We start from the raw sequence: 16129 nt of genomic DNA, 5'->3' as shown, positions 1-16129 counted from the left end.
CATTTAATTTAACTCTAGGATCAAATACAGCAGCTAAGTTATGCATAGGACATATCCTGTCCCAATACTCATTCCATTTAGATTCCATTAGGTCAATAATAGGCATTAAAACATCATCATATCTATGTTCTGCAAATTTTTGACTAATTATATATGCTTGTTGTAAAAATGAACATGAAGTAGGGTAATAAATACCAGAAAGAACATTGGTAGCATTATAAAAACTAAGCAAAAAATCTTCCAAAATTTTTCCTTTATTCCAATCAGTTTCAGTCAATGTAAATCCTAATCCACGATCATTAATATATGCACTTAATAAATTTTTATATGGGTATGCATCATGTATCATGCTATATGTGGAGTTCCAACGAGTAATTACATCAAGTTTAAATTTTTTAAAACGTTTACCATGATTTATGCATAATTCCTTAAATTCTTGAAGTCTTGATCTAGAAGCATGAATAAAAGAAACTGCATTTCTAATTTTTGAAATCACATCTTGAATCATGCCCATGCCAACTTGAACAGAAAGATTTAAGATATGACATGCACATCTAATATGCAGTAAATTTCCATCTAATATGGGATGCAATGAGTCTTTTAATAATACAACAGCAGAATTATTATTAGATGCATTATCAAAAGTAATAGACATAATTTTATCATTAATATTATATGAACATGCAGTTTGATAAATTATATTTGAAATTTGTTGCCCAGAATGTGGAAAATCAAAAGCACGAAAAGCAAGAATACGTTTATTTAATTGCCAATCATTATCAATATAATGAGCAGTAATGGCAATAAAACAATTACTACCTACAGATGCTGACCAAATATCAGAAGTTAATGAAATTTTTACATTTAAAGTAGAAAGTGTTTCAATTAAATTTTGTTTTATTGCTAAAAAATTGGTCATAGCTACTCTTCTAAATGTACGCCTACTAGTTCTTTTGTAAGCAGGTTGTAGGTTTAATTGAACATATTCTTCAAAATTAAAAGATTCACATAAACTAAAAGGTAATTCATCCTTAACTATCCATTTTACAAGTGCTTTTCTTTGATTTTCATGATTATATGCAAAATTACCTACAAGTAATCCCCCTTGTATATTAAGGGTACTTTGAGTTTGAGCATGAGAATCATGCATCCTATGACTCTCTTGATGTCTTTTTAAATGCCCTGTTCCCCCACTACTACTACAACTATAAAGTTTGGCACATTTTTTACATTTAGCTTTCCAGACTCCCTCAACCATAACTCTATCAAATTCATTCCATACAGTACTAGTCCTCTTACGAGAAGAGGTTTGACCTTCACTCGGTTCACCAGTTCTAGAGGAACTAGGAACAGGGGGTTGGGGATTAGTTTCTTCTCCCTCAGAAATAGGAATGCCAAACTGACTTTCCTCAAAAGATGACATATCTATGATTAATTCAAAAAATAAAAACTAACCGCAAGGAGAAATTGAGTAGAGGGTCGGAGGGCAGAGGCAGAGCCGAGATTCCGAGCTTCCTCTTGTGCTCTCAACAGAAGCGACCTTCTCTTCTCAACAGGAACCTCCTCTTGTGTAGCACTTGAACAAACTAAAAATTAAATTGCTAGAAGAGCACTTTAGAAGAGAGAAATAATAGCAGTAGAGAAGGAGAGAATGAGAGGTTTGGTGTGGTGAGAATGAGGGAGGAATGGGCTATTTATAGAAGCCCAAAATTTTTTTTTCCGAAAATACCCCTCAATTCAGCCGTTATTGGACTGTTGGGAGGGGTAAAAGGGTCAATTTCACGAAAATAGCCGTTGGAAACGGCTATTTTCCTCCCCCCTCTCCAGACGGGCCGTGCCTGGCACGGCCCGTCTGGAGACGTTGCGGGCCGTGCCAGGCACGGCCCGTTTGGAGACGTTGCGGGCCGTGCCTGGCACGGCCCGTTTGCGCCCGTTACGGGCCGTGCCTGGCACGGCCCGTGGCGTGCCGTTACGGCCTGGGGCCGGGCCGGGCTGGCCTTCCGTGCTGGACGGGCCGTGCCAGGCACGGCCCGTTTAGTCTTTGGGCCCGGGGGGCCTGGACCGGGCCGGCCCGGCCCGGCCCGTTGCCCACCTCTAGGCCTATGAGAGTCGGAAGTTGAACGACACCGAGCGTAGGTATACAGCTCATGAAAAGGAGATGACAGCGATTGTGCATTGTCTTCGAACCTAGAGTCATTACCTACTCGAATCTATGTTTGTGGTGCACATGGATAACGTGGCCATAAGCTACTTTCAAATCCAGCCAAAGCTCACCCCCAAATAGGCGGGATGGCAGCAATTTCTCGCTGAATTCGATTTAGACATCGAGTACAAGCCGGACGCGAACTAATTCGGTCCCTGATGCCTTGAGTAGGAAGGTACAGTTGGCTGCAGTTTCTTCCTTTTCCGGACCAGCAAATAACCTAATGGAGAGGGTCAAGACCGAGATGGAGAAGGATCTATGGGCCACTTCCATGGGTGAACTATGTTAGCAACCCTCATATGCCATGAAAATTTCAAAATAATTTTCAGATTGCAGCGGAAAAACATATGCGGGATCCGTTCATCGCATGAACGTATTTTAAAACCTTTCGTTTGTAGATAGATTATAATTAAATTATTTTAAACCATTTTAAAATCATTAAGAAGATCAGATCTTCACCTTGTGCGGGTAGATGGTCTCCGCAAATCTGATTCATGTGGATTTGTAGAAGGTTCGATGGAAGCCGCACATGCGTCCGGCCTCTACGGGTATCCATACGAGGTAATGATTCGATCGAAGCCTACGTATCTCCCCGGGGTGCTAGCTCCCTTGCAGAGATGGCTTTTGATGGCTGAAGTCCTCCCTTTCAATCAACTCTTGAATGCCCAGGGAGGAGGAGGAAGAAGGATGGATCAAAAAGAAAAAAAACAAAACACTTTTAGCCTTTTTCTTTTTGTTTTTGTTGGAACCAAGAAATGAGAGGAAGAAGGGCCACCCACGCCTCCCTTTCTTTTCTTTTCCCTTGTGGCTGAAAGGAGGAAGGAAGAGGGAGTTTTCTGCCGTGAAAACCAAAAGAAAAGGATGAGAGGAGGGGCCGAACCCCTCCTCCTTTTATTTCTCCATGAGATAAGGATGAGCTCCTATTTTTTAGGAGCTCACCCTTATCTCTTCCATTCGGCAGCAAGGAGGGGCTTATGCCCCTCCTTTTTCTTCCACGCACTTTCCAAGGGGAGGGGCGTGGGCCCCTCCCTCATATCCCATTTTATTAGCCATTTAATCAAATTAAGTGGCAAGATGGTTTGGGTTAATTTTATGAGTCCAATCCTATTCAAAATAGGATTTTTATGAACCCATTTCAATTTCCTCCTTATCCTAATCTAATTAGGATTTAATTGAACCTGACTCTATTGAACTCTTCAATCCTAATCCAATTAGGAGTCATGAAATTAATTAGATTAAATTTAAAATTAATTAGGACTTAAAATAATCCTAATCTAATTAGGACTTATTAAATTTCAGCCCTAAAAAAATTAGGACTTTAGAAATCCTATTCCAAGTAGGATTCTAATTTAATTTGAAATCCTAATCCAATTAGGACTTCATGAATCCCACTCCAAGTAGGACTCATGATCAAGTCCAATTAATAAATCTAATTAATTAAATTAAATTGCAATCCGATTGTAATTAATCCTTCTTCTAACCACTAACTCTTAGCGGGTTTTCATTTATCAATCTAATTGATTATTTGTGATTCCTAATCACATCCAACCATCGGATCGGTCATTACCTCTAATGTGTGTAACCCCATAGGTTCTATTCTGACTGGTAGTGAGATATATTGTGATCTCTATCACAATATCATTGAAAACTCCTTTCAATGGGTTGAAACAATTTCAACTCAACTCATCAGGATTTATCGACCATCTCGATGATCCCTGTGAGTCTCACCATCCATCAGTGACACCTAGCAGTATGTAGTGGCCACCCAGCAGAATAGAATGATGAACCTCTAGGTGCAGTTATCGTATGATACAGTCCTTCTATCGTGGATCCCTACAGACTGGAGATCATGGATAACTCGTCAAACCCCGTCGTCTGTCATATGTCTAGATTTATTCGACTTGAGTTCGATAGTGGAAAACTCTTTCTCCACTGTATATTATTGCCCTGGCCAAGGTCTTAGAACTCTGTCTAATAAATCACATAGGATCACTCCTCTTCTATCAAGGTCGATAGATTTCATGTAAGTGGATACCCTACTCCTACAGTGAACCTACTACAGCCAATCTACACAACAAGGACCCATATGACTAGAGACCATGTATATGTGCAGTCAAACTACAATAACCTCACTGTGAGTAGCCGAAGCACCGCAGGTCAAAGAACCAGTCACACTACTGCAACATCAAGTAAGTCACTGACGAGTGGATAGACATCCAAGTGACTTCTTATCTTGGTCACGCTCAGTACCCTTGTTCTCTAACAAGCACCTGCACTCTCACTTCAGTGTCCCTATACTGTGGACTCGAGTCTCGTCCATCCATAAGGAAAGCGATCTGTGCACTGATCGGATCGATCACCGTCCTCGTGATGATCAATTGATCATAAGCATTTAGAAATTAATCACCAATGATACATGGCTCAAATTCTCAACTCTTGAGAATATGTATCATCATCTTATTAATTTCTTGGACGATTCATAGACACATAAACAATATGAATGAAAAGATGCCTATTTATTATTCAATAATAATAAAGTCAAGTACAAATTTATGTCCCAGAATTAATAATGTGTCCGTCGGATTGGCTTCTAGGGCATACATCTAACAATCTCCCACTTGCACTAAAGCCAATCAGACATATATCTAAGTTCCATCTTCTCAAAGTGGGCTTCAGTCTTCTGATGATTTAACTGCTTAGTGAGCGGGTCCGCCACATTGTACGTGGAGTCTACTCTCTGCACCTCGACATATTTCTTCTCGAGGTAATCGCGTATGAGGTGAAAGCGCCGCTCTATATGCTTGAACTTTTGATGAGACCTTGGCTCCTTAGCAAGAGCTATGGCGTCATTATTATCGCAGTAGAGTATGATGGCATCTGATGGCATTACATCTAACTCTGCAATAAATTTTTTGAACCAGAAGGCTTCCTTTGCAGCTTCAGAGGCGGCGATTTACTCAGCTTCCATGGTAGAATCAGCAATGATCGGTTGTTTGGAACTCTTTCAATTTACCGTACCACCATTGCACAAGAATACATATTCAGATGTAGACTTTCTATCATCAATATCAGTCATAAAGTCTGAATCTGTATATCCTTCTACCTTTAACTCCGATGCTCCTCCAATGACCAAGAACAAATCTTTAGTTCTTCTTAAGTACTTAAGAATGTTTTTCACAGCTGTCCAGTGCTCTTCGCCTGGATTTGACTGATATCTGCTAGTGACACTCACAGTAAGGGCTGTTGCCCAGAGATGGTCACCCAAGAGGGGGGTGAATTGGGTGTTTTAAAACTTTTTGTCTAATTAAAACAAAACACACAAGTGTATGTGCAAAGGTGAAGCTAAAGTTGCAACCACAATCAAACGCAAACACACAAAGGTTTATAGTGGTTCGGAGCTTCCACTGCTCCTACATCCACTCCCCAAACACCTTTGGGAATTTCCACTATAATCAGCGATTACAGTCCGGTAGTTTTGCGAGTACACTATCCAACTCGTTGTTTTACCCCGGGCTAACAACCAACCCTACAATCCCCCAATTTAACCTAGGCTTGGGACGCCTATCCCTTGTTCCAAGTCTCTTGACTGGAACAAGCACAATAATCAAATGTTTTACAAAGATTTAAAGGCTCTTAAGAAAGCAAATATAACAATGAGAAATATCAAAACTGGAAGAACCCTTTTTGCCGTTGGAAGCGTGGGTTATGGTGATTCTTCCGATGTGGATCACGTTGGCTTGAATGCGAGCTTTGAATGCCGAGTGGGAGTGAGTAGTTGAGCACGAAATCAGATGGGAAAGCTTGAATGCACTAGATTTCTCCTCTTGAAAGCACTAACTCCCTTGAACCTCTTTCTCTTTCTTCTCTCTTGAATGATCTTGTGTTTTGTTGGTGAGAAGTTATTTGAAGGCACTTAAAAGCTCCCTTTTATAGCCCAAAAAGTAATAGATCCGTTAGACACAAAAATATGACCGTTTGAAATTCAAACAAACCTGCAAAAGTGTGTCAGTCGCGTCCCAAGCGCTCCGGAGACGTCTCCGCTTCAACGCGAGACGTCTCGGCTGTATAAAATTTCTTTTGACGTTGTTTGGAGTCGACTCGGCGCTTTACGGGGACGTCTCTGAAGAAGAACAGCTTGAATGCTTGTTTTTCTGTTTTTCTGAGAGAGTCGACTCGGCACTTTACGGGGACGTCTCGGGATGTTTGCGCTTTTTGCATGGGGACGACTCCGCGATGTCGGGGACGACTCCGCAGTATTATCACCGAAAAACAAGTCCTCTGGAAGCCCCTGAGAGAGTCGACTCGGCGCTTTCTGGGGACGTCTCGGAAAGTTTGCATTTTATGCGTGGGGACGACTCCGCGTCCTTCGGAGACGACTCACGCGCATCCATTGAAATCGGCCTTTCTGCCGTCTCTGAGAGAGTCGACTCCGCAGAGTCGGAAGTCGACTCCGACCCTGCGAGATGCCTCGCCAGGTGCCGGGGACGTCTCCAGACGTGCCAATTCATCCTCTTCGTGCCAGAGACGTCTCTGGGACAAATCGGAGACGTCTCAGCTGTCCCTGATCTGTTTTCTTCATATCAAAAAATCTTCAAAAAATCCTTGAAAAATATGGGAATATGCCTTAACAATTCTTAACAATATTCTTAGTTAAACACCTGAAATCCTCAAATAAATTGTTAATATAAAGAGAATTATACTCTAGTGTTTTGTATTCATCAAAATCCATTAGGGGGTCAACAATCTCCCCCTTTTTGATGATGACAAAACACTGAGTATATGCAAAATTCGAAATTTAAACATATACACAGTATTTGATCAGATGTACAAGTATTGTGTTTTGGTTAGAGCTAGATACAGTGTGCATAATTCAATATAGTCAACTTTCAGTTCTATCCTTATGCATAAGTATTGATCTTAGTAGCTCTTGAGCAATTTTGGCATATCAACTGAAATTGAATCAAGTTAAAATGTAAATTAATGAAATATTGATGCTAAAGACAATTGAAAGCTAAATACTTTTTGACTCCCCCTTTCTTTTCCAGAAGGGCAATTGTCTTAAAGCCAATATTCTTCAATTTTATCTTTTCTAATTCAACTTTTAAGTATTAGTGTAAACTTTGTATTTTGCATTCCATATATTGGTTCTACTCCATATATTGGTTCTACTCCCCCTTTTTGTCATCAACAATGAAGGGGACAAATTTTCCTTAGGTACCTAAAACGCAATTCCTATTAGAATTCAGTATATTACCATGAATCACTCAAGGATATTCAAGTTATGCTTCCTCTTTCCAAGTTATTTCTATTAATGAATTCAGCATTCATTTCACTCCCTCTTTGTTTTGGAATTCATTTCAGACCTTTCAAATGCAGTTATTACAGGTTGTGCTCCCCCTTTTTCATATGCATTGTCAAGTTGGGAAAAGAGTAATTTGATTGCACATTGTTAAGTTTGATTATTCAAAGCATCAGAATTAGTAACATACACAGAGTTTGATACCACAGAATTAGAAACATACACAGTTTCAAAAAGAAGGGTATGACCTTCAAATTGTATTACAATCATTTGAAGTCATTACAAGCATTGATTGCTAATACAAAAGAAGTTTCAAATAAGCCTAGGGTTTTACAAAAAGATGAACCCTAGATGTCTACAAAATGTCCCTCACCGGTGACGTTGCTCAATAGCCCTAGCAGCAACCTCTATAAATCCATTTATTGAATCTAGTAGGGTTCTAAAGTGATCTCCCTGAGATTGATTGAAGGCTGCCACAAGTGCTTCGAACTCACGGGTTGCCCTGTCAATCCTCCCTCTAAGTTGGGCAGCCACACTGCCCACATTGCCTCCAGGGCTTGTCAACTCTTGAAGACCATCTGATATCTTTTTCAACTCAGCCTGTATCTCCATTGATCTTAGAGTTTGGTTTGTTCCCACACGAACCAATTCTGACGCTACAACTTCTATCTGAACTTTGATTTCCTTCAATTCTTGTAGGAGTGCTTCATGTGAGGTACGGATGGGAGCTAACTCAGCAGAGATTATTGATCTCATCTCTTCCCTCATCTGCTGGCACATCACAGATGCTAGAGTGTGCATCTGTTCCTCTGATAAAGTGAATGATCCACTGACTGGAGGAGGAGGAGGCACTGAGGTGGATGGTCCAGCCGAGCTGGAAGGTACATCAGGGAAGGCCATAGGACTATGTGGAGGAGAGAGGTGGTCAGGCTCTTGATATTGGATCTCAGGCTCTATGGTTTGGAATTTTCTTTTAGGGGCCTTAACCCAAGACCCGTTTTTCTTGTGAAACTCCATCCTATGTAATGTGCTCTCATTGTAGTAGTCAGTGTTTCTCAAAGGTTTTTTTGGCTCATTTTCTGGAATTGGAACCTTAAAATGTTTGAACAGAAGGGTGAAAACCATCCCATATGGTATGCTAAATCTGGAATACCTATGACATACGGAGATGTAGTTTAACATGAGCCTAGGGAGGTTTAGGGGAATCCCTAGCAAGATATGGTGCATAATAGCTAAGTCTCGCTCCGAAACGAAATCGAAGCGACCAGTTTTTGGAAACAAGACCCGGTTAACTATGCTCAAAAGCAATCTCATTTCGGCATTGAGGTCTTGGGACTTAACTATGTCAAGAGGGCCGCAGTCCTCTCTACCTAAAATTAGGTTTAGGGCAATCTCCCTTTGGGGATGTGAGGTCGGAGCCTCACCGTATTTGGGGATTTGTAGCAAGGTGGATAGAATGTCCTCATTGATTTCTATCAATGTGCCTCGGACATATCCGGTGTACCCCGAGTCCCCTAATGCCATATTGCTAAACATTTCTCTCACTAGGCCGGGATATGTTGACATATTTAGGGAACATAGGTGTTCCCAACCTTGGGCACGGAGTCTCTCTCCAATAGAGAACCCCTCACTAGCTAGAAACTGGAAATCAATATATCTACCTGTGGTTACCGTGCGATTTGCACAGGAGAGGGTCACGGTTGGCGGAGCAACCGGAGGAGACGGTGCGGAGGGCTCTTCCCTCCGTTCCTCGTCGTCGTTCGCTACCCTAGGACGCCTCCCACCCGTTTGCCTAGCTTTCTTAGGTGCCATGGATTGGAAATCTAGGGAAATGGGGAGAGATTTTGATTCGGTTTGTGGTGGAGAGAAAATGGAGGCTAGGGTTTGTGTTTTCGTTGGGGACGAAAGAAGGTAGCTCGGGTCGGCTCGAGCTGTTTCGACCTAATTTAAAAACTTTCATTCGGTCCCCGAGACGTCTCTGCAACTAATGCGAGACGTCTCGCCGGGGGGACGTCTCCGTGGTTTGCCAGAGACGTCTCCGGCACTGAAAAATTTCAGAAAGATTTCTATCTTTTTCCAATTTATTTTATTCAACCACAATAATCAGCGTGATTTCTTTTGATGAATATAGAGTGAGTTTGCCCGTGATCCTTCCCTTCAATAATACATCCTATAAAAGCTTGATAATGATTTTTGAATTATCAATATTGAAATGAGGAATGTTTGACCAAATTTCGAATGCCTATGAAATAGGCTCTGAAAATATCTCCATGAAGAGTCCAAGGGAGGGTAACCATCCTCCGGAAAGTCAAATAATTCGTCATCTAACTTTGATAGATTCATGTTTTCACTTATTAGATATTAGGTTTGCTATTTGTGACCTTGAAGTGTATTATTAGTTTGAGTAGCATTCACATGTATCTCTAGAGCTTATAAAGCATTCCATTACAAGTTCAATCTATTTGCTAGGGTCATACAAGCACAAAGCATTCCTTAAAAAGTTGAACCTATCTTTACAAAGGGGGCCAATTGATTTTCAGTACATACATACTCAATCATCACATCATTTTTCAGCACATGATCCCTTATAAAGTGATGCCTAATCTCTATGTGTTTTGATTTAGAGTGTTGAACAGGATTTTTTGTTAAATTAATTGCACTTGTATTATCACATCTAATTGGTATGTTGTCCATTTTGATACCGAAATCTTCAAGTTGTTGCTTAATCCAAAGAACTTGGGCACAACAGCTTCCAGCTGCAATGTACTCAGCCTCAGCTGTGGACAAGGCAACTGAATTCTGTTTCTTGCTAAACCAAGAAACTAAATTAGCACCAAAGAATTGACATGTGCCACTTGTGCTTTTTCTGTCGAGTTTGCACCCGGCAAAATCAGCATCGGAATAAGCAATTAAATTTATATCAGATTGTTTAGAATACCATAAGCCTGCATTAGATGTCCCTACTAGATATCTGAATATTCTTTTAACAGCTTGCAAGTGTGATTTTTTAGGACATGCTTGGTATTTAGCACACATGCAAACACTGAATAATATGTCTGGTCTACTAGCAGTAAGGTAAAGTAAAGAGCCTATCATACCTCTGTACAATTTACAGTCTATACTTTTACCTTTTTCATCTTTGTCAAGCTTGCAACTTGAGCCCATGGGTGTGCTGATTTCCTTTGCATCCTTCATCTTGAACTTTTCCAATATTTCCTTGATATATTTGGACTGACTGATGAAGATGCCTTCCTCTGATTGTTTTATTTGTAGCCCAAGGAAGAAGTTGAGCTCACCCATCATGCTCATTTCAAATTCTCCCTGCATAAGCTTAGCAAACTCTCCATTTCTTAGGAAGATCTTGATTTCTCGCTGGAGGTTGATCTTCTTCATCTTGCTGAATTGTATCTTCTTTGATTTCATCCTCATGTTGTTTGTCTTGTATGGAGAGTTCCTTTATTCTGTCTTCAAATATACCTACATCACCATCTTCTTCTTTTCTAGAAGAATCTCCATTAGCTTCATCAAAAATAACATGAATGGATTCTTCAACAACGAGAGTTCTCTTGTTGAAGATCCTGTATGCTCTACTAGATGAGGAATAACCTAAGAAGATCCCCTCATCTGATTTAGCACTAAATTTATCTAGATTGTCCTTTCCATTGTTTAAAATAAAGCAGCGACAACCGAAAACATGGAAATAGCTTATATTAGGCTTCTTATTTTTCAACAATTCATAAGGGATTTTCTTTAAGATAGATCTAACTAAAGCACGGTTTAAAATATGACAAGCAGTATTTATTGTTTCAGCCCAAAAGTACTTTGGTAGATCCGATTCGCACAACATGGTACGAGCCATATCTGCTAGTGTGCGATTCTTCCTTTCTACCACCCCATTTTGTTGGGGTGTCCTAGGGGCCGAGAAATTGTGATTGATAACGTTTTCTTCACAAAATTTTTCAAAATGCTGATTTTCAAACTCGGTACCATGATCACTCCTAATTGCTTTTAGTTTTAGATTAAGTTCATTCGAAATCCTATTATGAAATTTGATAAAAGCGGGAAAGGACTCATCTTTGTGTGCAAGAAATGAAACCCATGTAAAACGTGAAAAATCATCAACAATTACAATACCAAACTTCTTACCCCCAAGACTAGCAGTTCTAGTGGGTCCAAATAAATCCATGTGAATTAGTTCTAGGAGTTTTGATGTTGAGACTATGTTCTTAGACTTGAAGGAACTTCTTGTCTGTTTTCCTAGTTGACATGCAGCACAAATTTTGTTCTTTTCATCGTCTATTTTTGGTAGTCCTTTGACTAGATCTTTTGTAATCAATTTAGAAATTAAATCCATGCTAGCATGCCCTAACCTATGATGCCACAACCAGCTAGTCTCATTGACTTTGGCATCCATGGCTACAAGACATTGGCCATCCTTCATGGTGAGATCATCAAGATCTACCATGTAAACATTTCCACGCCTATGCCCCGTAAGTATGATTTCATTATCAACTGGACTACTAATTATGCATAGTGAAGATTCAAAAGACACTTTAAAGCCCTTGTCACAAAATTGACTTATACTTAATAAATTATGTTTTAATCCATTAACTAACAATACATTGTCAATAAATGAGAAGGGTGATATGGAGAATTTACCAACGCCAATGATTTGACCTTTAGCATTATCTCCAAATGTGACTACTCCTCCTTCTTTTGATTTCAAGGTGACGAAAAGGCTCTTGTCACCGGTCATATGCCTTGAGCAACCACTATCAAGATACCACATTCTCTTTTTACTCCCGGCTGCAAGGCATACCTGCAAAATAATCATGTGAAGCTCTTAGGTACCCAAGTTTTCTTGGGTCCTTCTTGGTTAGTGAAGTTGGTTCCCTTAGGCACCCACACTTTAGTTGTGTTTTTGCCCTTTACAAATGCATTCTTGTTAATTTGAATCTTTCTTTTTTTTTTTTTTTTTTTTTTTTTTTTGGTAAAAGCGGTTACTCATTTCATTTCATATTGCTCTAAATTGAGTACAACCAGCAAAATCACGGAAAAGTAAAAGATGCAACAAAGGATGAACATCAGAAGCTGACGTCCAAGTAAAATCCCCGGAGTGCCGAGCGACAAAAGAGGCGACCCAGTCTGCAGCCCTGTTCGCCTCCCTAAACACATGTCCTATCTGAACATCGCCCAACAGTAGCACCATCCTGCGGATCTCCCGAATGAGGGGGTGACCATCCCCAAATCGATCCGCCCCTCGGATCCAGTCGACAACCACAGATGAATCTCCCTCAATGCATACCCGCTCTGCACCAAGTACCTGCCGCACATAGGATATACCCTCCCAGGCTGCCTGCAACTCTGCCCCAACCGCTGTAAGTCCTGGCGTGCGCCTCCCTCCTGCTGCTATCAGCCTGCCAAGGTGGTCCCTGATCACAAATCCAACTCCTCCAGCTGCGCCATCCTCTGACCGGCTACCGTCGAAATTTACTTTGAGATAGTCAAGGGGTGGGGGTACCCAAGAAACACAGGCAAACCGGGGCGCTGGAACAGCGTAGAGAGTACCCCAGGTGTCCCTGACTATCCCAGAAGAAAATCGGACGGTAACCGCTATGATCTCCCTCGCATATAGCACAGCTCTCTCCACCACCCTCCTCGGGGATGACCGGCTCCCCTCAAATAGGCCGGCATTCCTATCCAACCAAATGTGGTAGGCCAGGTATGCCATCAGAATCCCCACCTCTGTAGAAAGGGGACTCTGCATAGAAGCTCTCAGCAGCTGAATCAAATCCTGCACAGAAACTATCGAGTCTGGTAGTAGGACTGGTGACCTCCTCCATATCTCTCTGGCTCTGGGACACTGCAGAAGAACATGCTCAGTCGTCTCCTCAACCTCTGCACACTCCTCACAAAACTGAGAGACCCCCATGCCACGCCGAACTAACAGACTCCTCGTAGGAAGGCAGCCCCAGGCCACCTTCCAGATGAATAAAGCCACACGCGGGTGAATCCGCAGCCTCCATATCCAACCACCCTCGATCCGACGAACGGGCTCCCTACCGATCAGTGCACGGAGGTCACTAGCACGTACCCTCGTCCGTCCCGTCGGGACCCATACTAGCCTATCGACCCCCCTACCATCAGGAATCGGGAGAGCCAGAACCGACTCCACCAGCTGCTCCCCAAAGACCTCCCGGACCATCTCCTCCCTCCATCGATCCCCCTCATCAGTCAACAGCTCACTAACTCTGCACCCAGCTAACCTCGTCGAATCCACCATAGTAGGCATGCGACAAATCGGGATCTCGGTCACCCAGCTATCCTCCAACACATCAATAGACCGACCGTCCCCAATGGACCATCTAATCTGTGGAAGCACCACCCCTGCTCTCATGCTAACCTCGTTGAATCTTTCTTTGAATGCAAGAATAGACTTTATGTCCACTTTTCCCACAATGGAAGCATGTAGGTTTTTCAGTTTTGATATCTTTTGCTTTCACAAAAAAATTCTTTAGATATTTTTGTTGTTTGCTAGTTTTGTATCCTAATCCGGCTTTATTAAAAATAGCTCTTTGATTGGATAGAATAAGATTTAATTTTTCAGTGCTATGTGTAAATTTCTCCACAATTGGTTTGTATTTATGTACCTCATTTTTAAGATCCAAATTTTCTTTAGCCAATTCTTCCTTATCATTTTTAAGGGATTCAACATTTTGTGCAAGTGAGGTATTACTATTGAGTAGGAATTTAACTTTTAGATTTAATTCCTTAATGAGTGTTTTTGCCGTTTCATTTTCAAAGCTAAGTTTTAAATTTTTATTCTCTAGGTCAATGGTGTTAACATTTTCAAAGCTCTCCTTCTCAATCAATAGGTTTTCTATGTCATCCTTTAGTTTTTGATTGGAGGCCTTTAACTCTTTATTTTTTGCTCCTAACATACTACAATCACTCATGAGCTCTTGGAAAGCTTCATATAATTCTTCTAAAGTAAAATCTGTAGTTGAGCTTTGACATACCTCATCGTCGTCGAATGCCATGAAACACAAGTTGGCGGTCTCTTCCTTCTCTTCCTCGGAGGAGGATGTGTCACTATCATCCCAAGTTGCCTTCAACGCCTTCTTCTTTTTCTTTCCATAGTGCTTCTTCTGTTGAGGGCATTCGGAGCGGATGTGTCCCGGTCTCTTGCAATCATAACATATGATTGGGTCTCTTTCTTTTTCTTTTTCCTTTTCCCAATCATTTCTCTCTCCAAACTTCTTTCTTGGGAAGGGTTTCTTTCTTCTCATGAATTTCATGAACTTCCTTACTATTAAACCCAAGTCCTCATCTTCACTTTCTTCTTCACTCTCACTGCTTTCTTCTTCACAAACACTTGAAGTAGCCTTGAGTGCGATTGTCTTCTTCTTTGGCACATCTTCTTCATGTTGCTTCATTGTGAGCTCATGCGTCATCAATGAGCCCAATAGTTGTTCAAGTGCCAATGTGTTGAGGTCTTTAGCTTCTACGATCGCCGTGACCTTCGCTTCCCAAGCTTTTGGCAAGGACCTGAGAATTTTACTCACAAGTTCTGGGTTAGTGTAAGATTTATCCAAATTCTTTAGACCATTTATTATATCAGTGAAGCGTGTGAACATGCATGAAATGGTTTCATTGGGTTCCATCTTAAATAACTCATATTTGTGAACTAGAATGTTCACTTTAGATTCTTTGACTTGATTGGTATCCTCATGGGTAACTTCAAGCCTATCCCATATTTTCTTGGCGGAACTACAGGTGGAGACTCTATTAAACTCATTCACATCTAGAGCACAAAACAATGAGTTCATGGCTCTAGCATTGAGTTGAACCATCCTACTATCATTCTCATCCCAATCCTCTTCAGGTTTGGGAACTTGAACGCCATTAACTATGTGATATGGTTCGTGTGGTCCTTTGATTATGACCCTCCACAAGGCATAATCTTGTGCTTGAATAAAAATTCTCATTCTAGTCTTCCAATAGGAATAATTTGTCCCATTGAAGAGTGGAGGTCTATTGGTAGCCTGCCCCTCAGCAGGAACATTGTTGAAGGGTGTTGCTATCTTGATCTTTGGCAAAGACGGTTAGGTCTTCAAGAAATACACAGAGCACCTGCTCTGATACCACTTGTTGCCCAGAGATGGTCACCCAAGAGGGGGGGTGAATTGGGTGTTTTAAAACTTTTTGTCTAATTAAAACAAAACACACAAGTGTATGTACAAAGGTGAAACTAAAGTTGCAACCACAATCAAACGCAAACACACAAAAGTTTATAGTGGTTCGGAGCTTCCACTGCTCCTACATCCACTCCCCAAACACCTTTGGAAATTTCCACTATAATCAGCAATTACAGTCCGGTAGTTTTGCGAGTGCACTACCCAACTCGTTGTTTTACCCCGGGCTAACAACCAACCCTACAATCCCCCAATTTAACCTAGGCTTGGGACGCCTATCCCTTGTTCCAAGTCCCTTGACTGGAACAAGCACAATAATCAAATGTTTTACAAAGATTTAAAGGCTCTTAAGAAAGCAAATATAACAATGAGAAATATCAAAACTGGAAGAACCCTTTTTGCTGTTGGAAGCGTGGGTTATGGTGATTCTTC

This window comes from Phoenix dactylifera, chromosome 18 (genome assembly GCF_051530095.1).
Source record: "Phoenix dactylifera cultivar Ajwa chromosome 18, Ajwa_hap1_PhDact_Kaust_v1.1, whole genome shotgun sequence".
NCBI lineage: Eukaryota > Viridiplantae > Streptophyta > Magnoliopsida > Arecales > Arecaceae > Phoenix > Phoenix dactylifera.
Note: the sequence above shows the minus strand (reverse complement) of the source record.